Here is a 10,818-nt window from a genome sequence, read left to right on the forward strand (position 1 = left end):
AATGTCCAAGGTCGGGACATGTCGGCACAACTTTGTGGGCCAAAGGGCCTGTATTGTGCTGTAGGTTTTGTATGTTTCTGTGAATAGATTTAAAATCGTGCAAGAAACAGAAAAACTATATATTTTAAAAGTGAGGTAGTGTTTAGGGGTTCAACGTCCATTTAGTAATCGGATGGTAGAGGAGAAGAAACTGTTCCTGAATCACTGAGTGTGTGCCTTCAAGCTTCTGTACCTCTCTATCTGATACTAACATTGAGAAAAGGGCAAACCCTGGGTGCTGGAGGTCCTTAATAATGGACGCTGCCTTTCTAATCCTCTGGTAATCTTATAAACGTCTATCCAGTCTCACTCCAGCCAGCACAGCTCCGGAGAAAACAACACAATTTTGTCCAACTTCTCATTATAGCTCATGCCCTCTAATCCAGGCAATATCCTGGTAAACCTCTTCTTCACCTTCTCCAAAGCCCTGACATCCTTCCGAAAATGAGGGCGACCAGATGTGTTCTAACTAGTTTTATAAAGCTGCAACACAACTTCCCGACATTTGAACTCAATGCTTCAACTAATAAAGACAACCATGCCATTTGCCTTCTTAACCACCCGATCAATCTGTACAGTCTCTTTCAGGGAGCGATGAACTTGGAGTCTGAGATCCCTCTGATCATCAACACTGTTCAGGGTTTTGCATTTAACAGTGTGTGTCTCATACATTCGACCTACCGAGCTGCCAAGATGATCATCATTGATCAAATCTCACTGAGATTTCTCAGGTCCTGCTGAATTTGATGTCAAGTGCACAAGTACGGAGAAACACTGACTTGTAGTAGCATCACAGGCAAGTACATTCGGATAACACAGAACATAAGTTATACAATTCTCCGTCAGTAAAGAGATAGAAATACGTTTAACGTCATCCTGCTAACAGGACCAGAGCAACAGGCGCTGAGCGGCGGCTCATCTCAGACGGGTCGGTGTGAAGGTCTTACAACCCGGACCGACCCCGGCAGATTCTGTGAAGGAAGCGAGGCGAGGCCGCCAGTTCGGGGAAGTTCATCCCCTCCCCCTTGAAGTTTCACCGATCGCCTTGTGCTTCTCTCCGCCCCCCACCCACCATCTTTTATTCTCCAGTCCCGCCGAAGGGTTTCGGCCGGTAACGTTGACCGTACTCTTTTCCTAGCTGTTACCCGGACTGCTGAGTTCCTCCAGCATTTTGTGCGCGTTGCTCGCATTTCCAGAATCTGCAGATTTTCTCTTGTTTGAGTTTAACTCACTGCCCGACGTCAGACCTCCCCGCTCGGGACCGGCTTCAGTACTCACCGAAGGGAAATTGTTGGTGTTGCCCCGCAGAGAATAATCCGTTCCTGGCTCCACGCCCTAGGGGTGGAGGACCCCTCTCGATCCCGATCCCTCCGCCGACCCGCTTCCACAAAGAACGAAAAACAACGGAGCATGCGCGATCTGTAATAGCGTCATCGGGCAGTGGGCGGGGCCTCAGAAACAAACCCAAATGATAGATAGATAGATACTTTATTCATCCCCATGGGGAAATTCAACATTTTTTCCAATGTCCCATACATTTGTTGTACATACAATACTTAACTCAGTAATAATATGATATGCATCTAAATCACTAACTCAAAAAGCATTAATAATAGCTTTAAAAAAAATGTGCTGCGGATCCGCGGTGAAACATGGTCACGTGACTTTGTGTCTCCCACGTGACCCGGAGTCTCTGCTCCTCTCCTCACACGCTGCCCAATCCACCGCCACATTTCCCACATCATTTCATTATTTCCCTATCCTATTTTCATACGTACACCGGATACGTATTTAACTTTTTCCCTCCGTATCTTAACCAATCCCTTTCCCTACACCGCCAGGTCACAGAGTTCTCGGAGTTAGAGTTTCGATTTCCATCCCGGTCAAGCACACAATTCAGACCACACAGGGAATGTGCAGGTTTCATTTAAATCAGTCTATGTTTATAAACACTAATTTCTATTCACATTCCTCAGGCCTCACTGGACAGGAACACTGAGACATCAAGTGAGAAACAGGTGGGACACTCAGCCCCTCTAACCATCAACAAGATGACGGCTGCTGTCCCATCTCAGCCACACGTTCCTCCCCGATCCTCATTTCCTCGATCCCTTCGGACTCCACACACCTGCCAGCCTCAGTTTTATGTGAGGACAGTCACCAAGTCTTCACAGCCCTGTGTGGTGGGGATTTACAGACATTCACAACCCGTGGAGTGGAGACATTTCCCCTCATCTCAGTCCCAGACAGCCCACCCACTTTTCCAGAGACTGGGATCCCTGGTGCAACCGGTAATGATGTTGTTCATTTCAATGTGTTCACCTCTCAGTCCTCGATTCTCTAAATGAAAGGGTTATCGCATTTGATCTTTCTCCATCTGATGACCCACCACTCCAGGGATCAGTCTGGTGAATCTTCATCGCACTCTCTGTAACAAATACTCTCTGAAAACTTTGGTAATCCTATATGGAATTAATTTCCATCTTCTGTAGCCCCGTGTTTCGCCAAACACTCAACTCCCACCCCTGTCACTATTTCCAACCCCACTTCCCCCCTCAGCTGGATCCACCTCTCACTCCCCAGTTCTTGCCCCATCCCCACCCCTCACCTCTTTTCTCTGACTATTTCCCGTCCACTCTCAGTCCAGAGGGAGGGTCTCGGCCCGAAATGTTGACGGTCCATTTCCCTCCACAGATGCTGCCCGACCCACTGAGTTCCTCCGGCAGTTTGTTCTTTGGTCTGTATAACCCGTGTTTGTATGGGGAGCGGGATTTTACACCATATTCCAGGTACAGTCTCAACAAATCCCAAATAATTGTCACTTTGCCTCGGACCATTGGCCCCGCTTGCAGGGCAACAGTCTGCCGGTGTTTGCCCCCCAATGTGGTGAATCCCTCTGATCGACACCACCGTGGGCTCAGACATTTCCACAGATCAGCCCCTCCTGTCCCCACCGGGACAAACATCCTGTCCGCCCCTCTCACACCATCTTCATTCTTTCAATAAAATCCCGCCTCTCCTCACTTTTTATGTCTGATCCCTCCACGGGGAAGCGGCATCAAGCGACGGATCGTGTGGTCTCCTACTACTCCTCAGACTCCGGCTGTCGGAGACGCTTCAGAAACGCCCCCAACTTTCCTCGGATAGAAATAGATATAATTCAAAAAGCGGGACATTTTCTTTGAAATTCATTCCGCTTTAACGTGCAGTTCGAGCTGCAGCCGCAGTCGGCTCAACGCCCGCTCGGCTGGTCCGCCTTCACTATTGGGTGTAACCAGTGATTGACATCACTTCGCACCAATGGGAATAGCGCAGCTCTGCAATCAATTCAATTCCTCTGTTGACTGTTCGGGGAGGGGGGCGTTGGCTCGTGCTTAATTGCTCAGCCGTTAAACCGAAAAAGCTCGAGCACAGCAGCGCGTGTGTGACGTAAGGCACCGTGCTCGTGACAGCAGATGCAGGTATGAGGAGACCGTGGGTGACGTCAGGCGCGTGGGGGCTCCTGTGTGACGTCACGTCAGGGGGAGCGCTTCAATTTTAAAACACCTTTTGTTTCGTACGATGTGGAACAACAAAATTAAATTAGGGTTTCAGCACTGAATCCGGTGCTGTGTGATGTAAAGTCCTGTGTCCAGTTGTTGACTGAGTGGGCAGCGCGGTTTTGTCTCGACTGGAGGCTCCAGGCTCTCCTCAGCCCCGGTTTTAACTTTGCGACCGAGCCCCGGCTGTGGGATCAATTCCTTGTGGTTCTCCGAGGGGGTTGTGGTGAAGGGACGGGTCAGTCTGTGTGAGGGTAGAGATTATGAGTGGAGTGTGGGTCCGGGTCCCGAGACGAAGTAAGCTGTAAACAAGGCGGGATCTGGTGAATTGGATCAGACAGCTTAGCTCGCGTCTTTTCAGGAAACAACAAACATTTTAATGACTGTCCAATCTCGCTACTAACATGATTACGTGTTACAACATTGTGTGTTACAGAGCCCCAGAATCTAGGACAGTCGTCATGGGCTGCGAGTGCGGATAGGGAACGAGGTCACTGAATTGTACATCAGAGAAGGTCACGGGTTTGTACAGCCTCCTATGAGATCTGCTGGCACATCGGGAGTCTGAATGGGAAAGGTAATAGGGAAGGGGCTGAGGAGAGAGTTTAAACATGTTCAGGGGTGGAGGTGTACAGGAGCTGTCTAATAGATCGTTTTGATTGTTTTTTGTGTGTAATCTCACAGGTGGTGACTGAGGAAGAAGCTTCTTGACGGAGGATACCCAGAGGCGAGTAGGTCAGACACAGAATCAGGAATTGAATTGAATTGACTTTATTTCTTACATCCATGAAGAGTAAAAATCTTTACGATATGTCTCCATCGAAATGTGCAACGTGCAATCATAGTAACTTATAATAGTTTATAATAAATAAAACCGACAATGTAATATAGAGTACACTCAAATCAGCATGCGTTCATCAGTCTGATGTCCTGGTGAAGAAGCTGTCCCAGAGCCTGTCGGTCCGGCCTTTTATGTTGCGGTACCACTTCCTGCATGGTGGCAGCTGGAATAGTGACAGTAATGTGATTTCCTGTGTCACGGGTACAGACTGTCGACTCAAGTGAGGAGTTTGTGTGGAGATGCAGCTTCCCCGGAGGTGGAGGAAAGAGGACACACCAACAGGTGGGACCAGCTGTGGGAAGACATGGTTTGTCAGGTCTGATGATGAGCTGACTGTACCTTCACCTTCAGACTGAATCAGAAAACCATTCTGGGGGTATTTAAAATGTCAGAAGCAGGGGCAGGTGTTGTGTCTCCATCAGACCCTCAGTGAGATGGTTCAAGTTACAATGTGCAGGGATGAAAGCACAGTGTTTGGGGGCAGATTTAGTCACTGATTCTGTCACAGTGAGAGGGTTAGTTTTGCTGTAAGGAAGCAATATTAATGGAAGAAGACACAGGAACTTCATCAATTGCCAGTTGTTCAGCAGAAGTGACCAATCTATGTTACCTTGAGAGAAACAGATACTTGCAGTGGCGACAAAGGGGTGCAGTCTGGTTTATTTCAGGTTGGACAGGGGTGTGGAGTTTTGAGATCAATCCCTTGTGGTGCCACCATCGTTAATTTAGTGTGTCCAGAGTGGAGGGTCACACAGCACAGAAACAGGCCTTTGGCCGGCCATACCTGTTCTGACCATCCACTCACTGTCTACACTGGTCTCATTTATCAGCACTTGGTTCATAGCCGACTGTATCTTGGCAGTTTCAATGCTCATCCACTTCGTTAATGTTGTGAAGGGACCTGCCACCACCACCACCTCGGGCAGTGTGTTCCAGATTTCAGCTACCCTCTGAGTGAAAAATCTCTTCCTCAGATCCCTCTAAACCTCTTCATCCTCTGCTTCAATCTATGCTCGCTGAGCTGTGACACGTCTGTCCCAGGATCGAGGCTGATATGGGCATTAGTGAGGCCTTTGCTAAGGTTCAGCATGGGAAGTTGCTGTGGAAAGTTAGATCACATGGGATCCAGGGAGAGCTGGCTCACTGGATGCACAGTTGGCTTGATGGTAGGAAGCAGAGAGTGATGGTGGGAGGCTGTTAATTGGACTCGAGGCCCAGCCTAGTGAGGATCCCCAGGGTTACACCCATTGCTTTCATTATTCATTGATATTTAATTATATTTGCATTTGCAGAGTTTGTTGAATTCTATGCTCTACTTCAGGGGTGTCAAACTCATTTGAGATCACGGGCCAGATTGAGCAAAATGCAGCTTCATGAGAGCCGGATCAGTCGGACGCGTGCGAACGCAGCTTTCGTTGCCTCCGTTTTTTCAGCCTGCTCTCATGTGTCTCAGTCTCTGCTATAACTACAAAGTGTTTCACTTTACAAATTCCGTTTCTTATGAAGAAGACTGCCGAATAAACACTAAAAACCCTGAAAACCTGGTACCTGAATAAACTCAGTATTAACCATATCATACGCCATAGGCGCTTCGATTACTGGGGCCAGCTTTAATAGTAATTAGATATTATCTCGCGGGCCAAAGATAATTCCACCCCGGGCCAGATTTGGCCCGCGGGCCTTGAGTTTGACATATATCCTCCCACAAACCCCTGTATAAAGGCTATTGGAGGCACTGCTCCTCGTTCAGTCTCCAGGATGTTGTGTGGTGGTTGCTTGCTGCTGACGGTGCTTTCTTCCAGCCAGTAAAAGCCTACCTTGACTCACGTCTCTGAGAGTTATTGATGGCGCATCAGATAGCCAGAGGCTTTTTTCCCAGGACGGAAATGGCTAACACGAGTGGGCATGGTTTTAAGCTGCTTGGAAGTAGGCACAGGGGAGACGTCAGAGCCAAGTTTTTTAAACAAAGAGTGGTGTCTGTGTGCGGAATACGCTGCCAGCGACGGTGGTAGATGCTAATACAATAGGGTCTTTTAAGAGATTCTTAGATTGGTACATAGAGCCTTGAAAAATAGAGGGCTATGAGGTAGGGTAATTTAGGCAGTTTCTAGAGTAGGTTACATGGTCGGCACAACATTGTGGGCCGAAGGTCATGTAATGTGTTGTAGATTTCTGTGATTCTCTGAAATTCAAGGGAAATCTCTTCTCCGACGAACTGGTGACCAGTTGCAACCTGTCATCACGGGGAGAGTGAGAGGTGAACAGCAGGAATAGATTTTGATATACTGATACGGAACAGAAATATGGGCTGGGACCAGATTGGCCGAGTGGTCTTTCTAGTGTACATTGTGAGTGTGGTAGAGACAGTAAGTACCTGTGACAGGGGATTTGATACAGAACCTATTCAACATTCACAGATCCACAATATTAAACATCAGTCCTGGGTCCGATGAGCAGCCGCAAGAACTGCCGAATCTGACAGTAACAGTCCCTCATGAACCTGCAGCTTCATTCAGTCACCGTGAAGGTTAAACATTTAACACGGAGCTGGCCACCGCCCAAATAGGAAAAACACCGGCAAACGCTGCGGTCGGCAAGACGCAGGAGGTTCACCGTAGCGCCAATAGTGGCCGGAGGTCTGTATGGCGCCACCAGTGGCTGTAGGTCTGCACATCACCACCTGTGGCCGGAGGGCGGAGGGACAACGGAGAGGTAAATCACAAACGACGAAGTCTGCAGATGCTGGAAATACAGAGCAACACACACAAAAATGCTGGCGGAACTCAGCAGGCCGGGCAGCATCTATCGAAAAGTGAACCCTCCTTCAGGATTGAAATGGAATGGGGGAATTATGTGAAAAAATCGGGGCAGGCGAGGAAATATCTAGCTGAAAGGTGATAGGTGAAGCCAGGTAGGTGGGAAAGCTCGAGCAGAAGAAAATAGAATCTAATAGGGGAGGAGAGTGGAGAATAGGAGCAGTGGCCCCAGAGAGACGTGATAAGCACGTGAGAGGACGTGAAAAGTCAGAGAGGAAGAAAGGGAGTGAGAGGGAGGGAGATTTGTTCACCGGAAGGAGAAATCGATATTCTTGCCAACAGGTGGTGGTGGTGGGGGGGGGGGGGTGTTACCCGAACGGAATATAAGGTGCAGGTCCTGGACCCTGAGGGTGACCACAGCTTAGCACAAGAGGAGGCGATGGGTTGACACGTCGGGACGGGAATGGGAATCGGAATCTAATTGAAAATGTTTGGACACCGGGAAGTCCCGCTGGGAGCGGATAGTTCAAAGATCAGTTTATTATGAAAGCAGGTATCCATAAACATTTCTCGCGGGTTTTTTTCTTCTCCAGACAACCACAAAACAAAGAAAGAGCATGAAAGTCGTTCAGAGAGAAAAATCAAACTCCCACCCCACCCCCCGCATCAAAAAGAACGGCATCCCGATCATCAAACCCCAAAACCCACCCCCAAGCACAGAAGGGAACAATAACATTGAACCGACCCCCCAAAATACAACCCTACCCCGCACAACTGCGGAGGAGCTGGTGTCACCAGTGTAGAGGCGGCCGCATCGGGAGCAGCGGACACAATAGGCGACCCCGGAAGATTCACAGGTGAAGTGTCGCCTCACCTGGAAGGATGTTTGGACAACAGAGAGAGTTCGGCCGTCCGGCCCATTCACTGTGACACCCCGAACTCCACATCAAATCCGTCCAAACGAATCTGGGCGAACTTTAATGACCAATAAATATAATTCCTCTCAGCGATCAGCTGTCTGAATGAATGACTGACTTTAAAGAGGAAGGGGTGTCTATGGTCCACATTGTCAGGGTGTTGAGTTTACCAGGAGACAAAGACTGCAGGGACGAGAGATTTTCTGTTGACTAATACACTGTGTGTGGACCCCGCTGGCAATTCTGGTGGTGTGACCCGTATCGAGACAAACACCACGCTGCCCACTCCACCATCAACACGGCACAGCCGGACACATAACAGGGAACTTTACATCAGACAACACTGGATTCATTGAAGAAACCCGTGAATAATGTTGTTGTCCCACTGAAATCATCAGAAACGTCCATTCAGGTGTTTTCAAATGGGAGCGCTCTCCCACGGGTGACGTCACATAGGTGAATCCACGCGACTGACGTCACACGGGAGCTCCCCACACCGGGACCTGCCCTCGCGTGCGCGGTGTTTACGTCACCCGCGCGCTGGAGAGCTCGAGCTTTATCGGTTTAACGGCTGAGCTACCAATCACGTGACCATCCCCTCCCCCACCGCTGAAAAACAAAGCTTCAAGAGCTTCGCTTTTTCCATTGGTGCGCAGGAATGTCAATCACTGGTTACACCCAATAGCGGAAGCGGACAAGCCGAGAGGGCGTTACCCCGCTGAGTTCGTCTCTCGCTGCGGTGCCGGAGTCTGGACAGAGCGGAACAAATCTCAATGTAAATGTCCGCTTTCTGATTTCTATTTCCCTCCGAGGGAAGTTGGGGCGTTTGTGCAGCGTCTCCTGCGGCCGGAGTCTGATGTATCACTGAGAGGTAGGAGGAGACCGCTCGGCCCGTCGGTTTGATGCCGTTTCCCCGGGGAGGGAGGGAGAGGGGGATTTTACTGAAAGGATGAAGATGGTGAGAGACGGGGCGGACAGGATGTTTGTCCCGGTGGGGACAGGAGGGGCTCATCTGTGGAAATGTCTGAGCCCACGGTGGTGGCGAGCAGAGGGATTCACCACATTAGGGGGCAAACACCGGCAGACTGTTGCCCTGCAAGCGGGGCCAATGGTCCGGGCAAAGTGACAATTATTTGTCTTTGTTGAGACTGTCCCTGGAATGTGGTGTAAAATCCCGCTCCCCATACTAACACGGGTTATACAGACCAAAGAACAAACTGCCGGAGGAACTCAGTGGGTCGGGCAGCATCTGTGGAGGGAAATGGACCGTCAACATTTCGGGCCGAGACCCTCCCTCTGGACTGAGAGTGGACGGGAAATAGTCAGAGAAAAGAGGTGAGGGGTGGGGATGGGGCAAGAGCTGGGGAGTGAGAGGTGGATCCAGGTGAGGGGGGAGGTGGGAAGGTGGAAATAGTGACAGGGGTGGGAGGTGAGTGGTTGGGGCAACATGGCAACATCGTCCATTGCTGCAGACGATGGAAATAAATTCCATAAAGGATTAACAAAGAGGTTAGAGAGTATTTGTTATAGAGAGTGCAATGAAGATTTACCAGACTGGCCCCTGGAGTGGTGGGTCATCATCAGATGGAGAAAGATCAAATGTGATAACCCTTTCATTTAGAGAATCGAGGACTGAGAGGTGAACACATTGAAATGCACAACATCATTACCAGTTGAACCAGGGATCCCAGTCTCTGAAAAATGGGGTGGACTGTCTGGGACTGAGATGAGGGGAAATGTCTCCCCTCTGAAGGTGGCGACTGTCTGTAAATTACCACCCTCAGTGACCGTCCTCACATAAAACCGAAGCCAGCAGATGTGTGGAGACCAAAGGGATCGAGGAAATGAGGATCGGGCAGAAACATTTGTCTGAGATGGGAGAGCAGACACCATCTCATTGATGGTTAGAGGGGCTGAATGGCCTCTTCCTGCTGTTTCTCACTTGATGTCTCAGTGTTCCTGTCCAGTGAGGCTGGAGGAATGTGAATAAACTGATTTAAATGAAACCTGCGCACTTCCTGTTTGGGTCTGAGTTGTGTCTTGGACTGGGATGTGAATCGAGCCCATGACTTTGTGACCTGGAGGTGGAGGGAAAGGGATGGGGAAGACATGGAGGGAAGAACGAAATATGTATCTGGTGTAAATATGAAATAATGTGGGAAATGCGGCCAATGGGTCGGGCAGCGTGTGAGGGTGAGGAGCAGAGTCACTGGTTCAGGTGGTTGACCCTCCAACCGCCACCTGATCCCGTTTCCTGTTCACGTTTCTCTGCAGCATCTGTGGGTCACTGCTCTACGTGTATGTGTAGCTTCATCTTTCACCCGTACAGACAAGGCAGTGAGATCCAGATCTGTCACTTCCTCTCATGGTGGGTGGACAATGTTTTTTTCTGCAATACGTTCAGCATGTTTCATTCCACTGTTTTACCTGCTGAAGTGCAGCCGATGTTTCTGGATGTGTGACCCATTTATGTGAGAATTTAGCCTTTTGATTTATCTCAGCTTCTCATAAATGTGTACAGTTCAGCGAAGCTTCACTCCAGAATTTCCAAAGCAACAACCCAGTCAGTCAAATAGTTCCACACTATTAAAATAGTTTATTACATTTTTTGTACTACTTATATAATTTAACCTTTTAATATGTATATTCTTATTTTAACTCACAATTGTCAATATCTATTGTTATGAGTTAGGTTCTACTGCTGCTGCAGAGACAACAAATTTCAT

General features: G+C 49.0%; 1 protein-coding gene across 5 annotated transcripts in view; it reads right to left on the reverse strand.

Annotated features, from left to right (window-relative positions):
* LOC140722965 (uncharacterized) overlaps positions 1-1,437 on the reverse strand; it is a 31,760-nt gene extending 30,323 nt beyond the window's left edge. For all 5 annotated transcript variants that reach the window (XR_012097779.1, XM_073037588.1, XM_073037587.1 and 2 more), the window contains exon 1: positions 1,318-1,437. The gene's annotated coding sequence lies outside the window, so the exon portion shown is untranslated. The remainder of the gene's footprint in view (positions 1-1,317) is intronic.
* Between the last annotated feature and the right edge of the window lie 9,381 nt (positions 1,438-10,818).

The sequence above is a fragment of the Hemitrygon akajei genome, unplaced genomic scaffold, assembly GCF_048418815.1.
Source record: "Hemitrygon akajei unplaced genomic scaffold, sHemAka1.3 Scf000095, whole genome shotgun sequence".
Lineage (NCBI taxonomy): Eukaryota > Metazoa > Chordata > Chondrichthyes > Myliobatiformes > Dasyatidae > Hemitrygon > Hemitrygon akajei.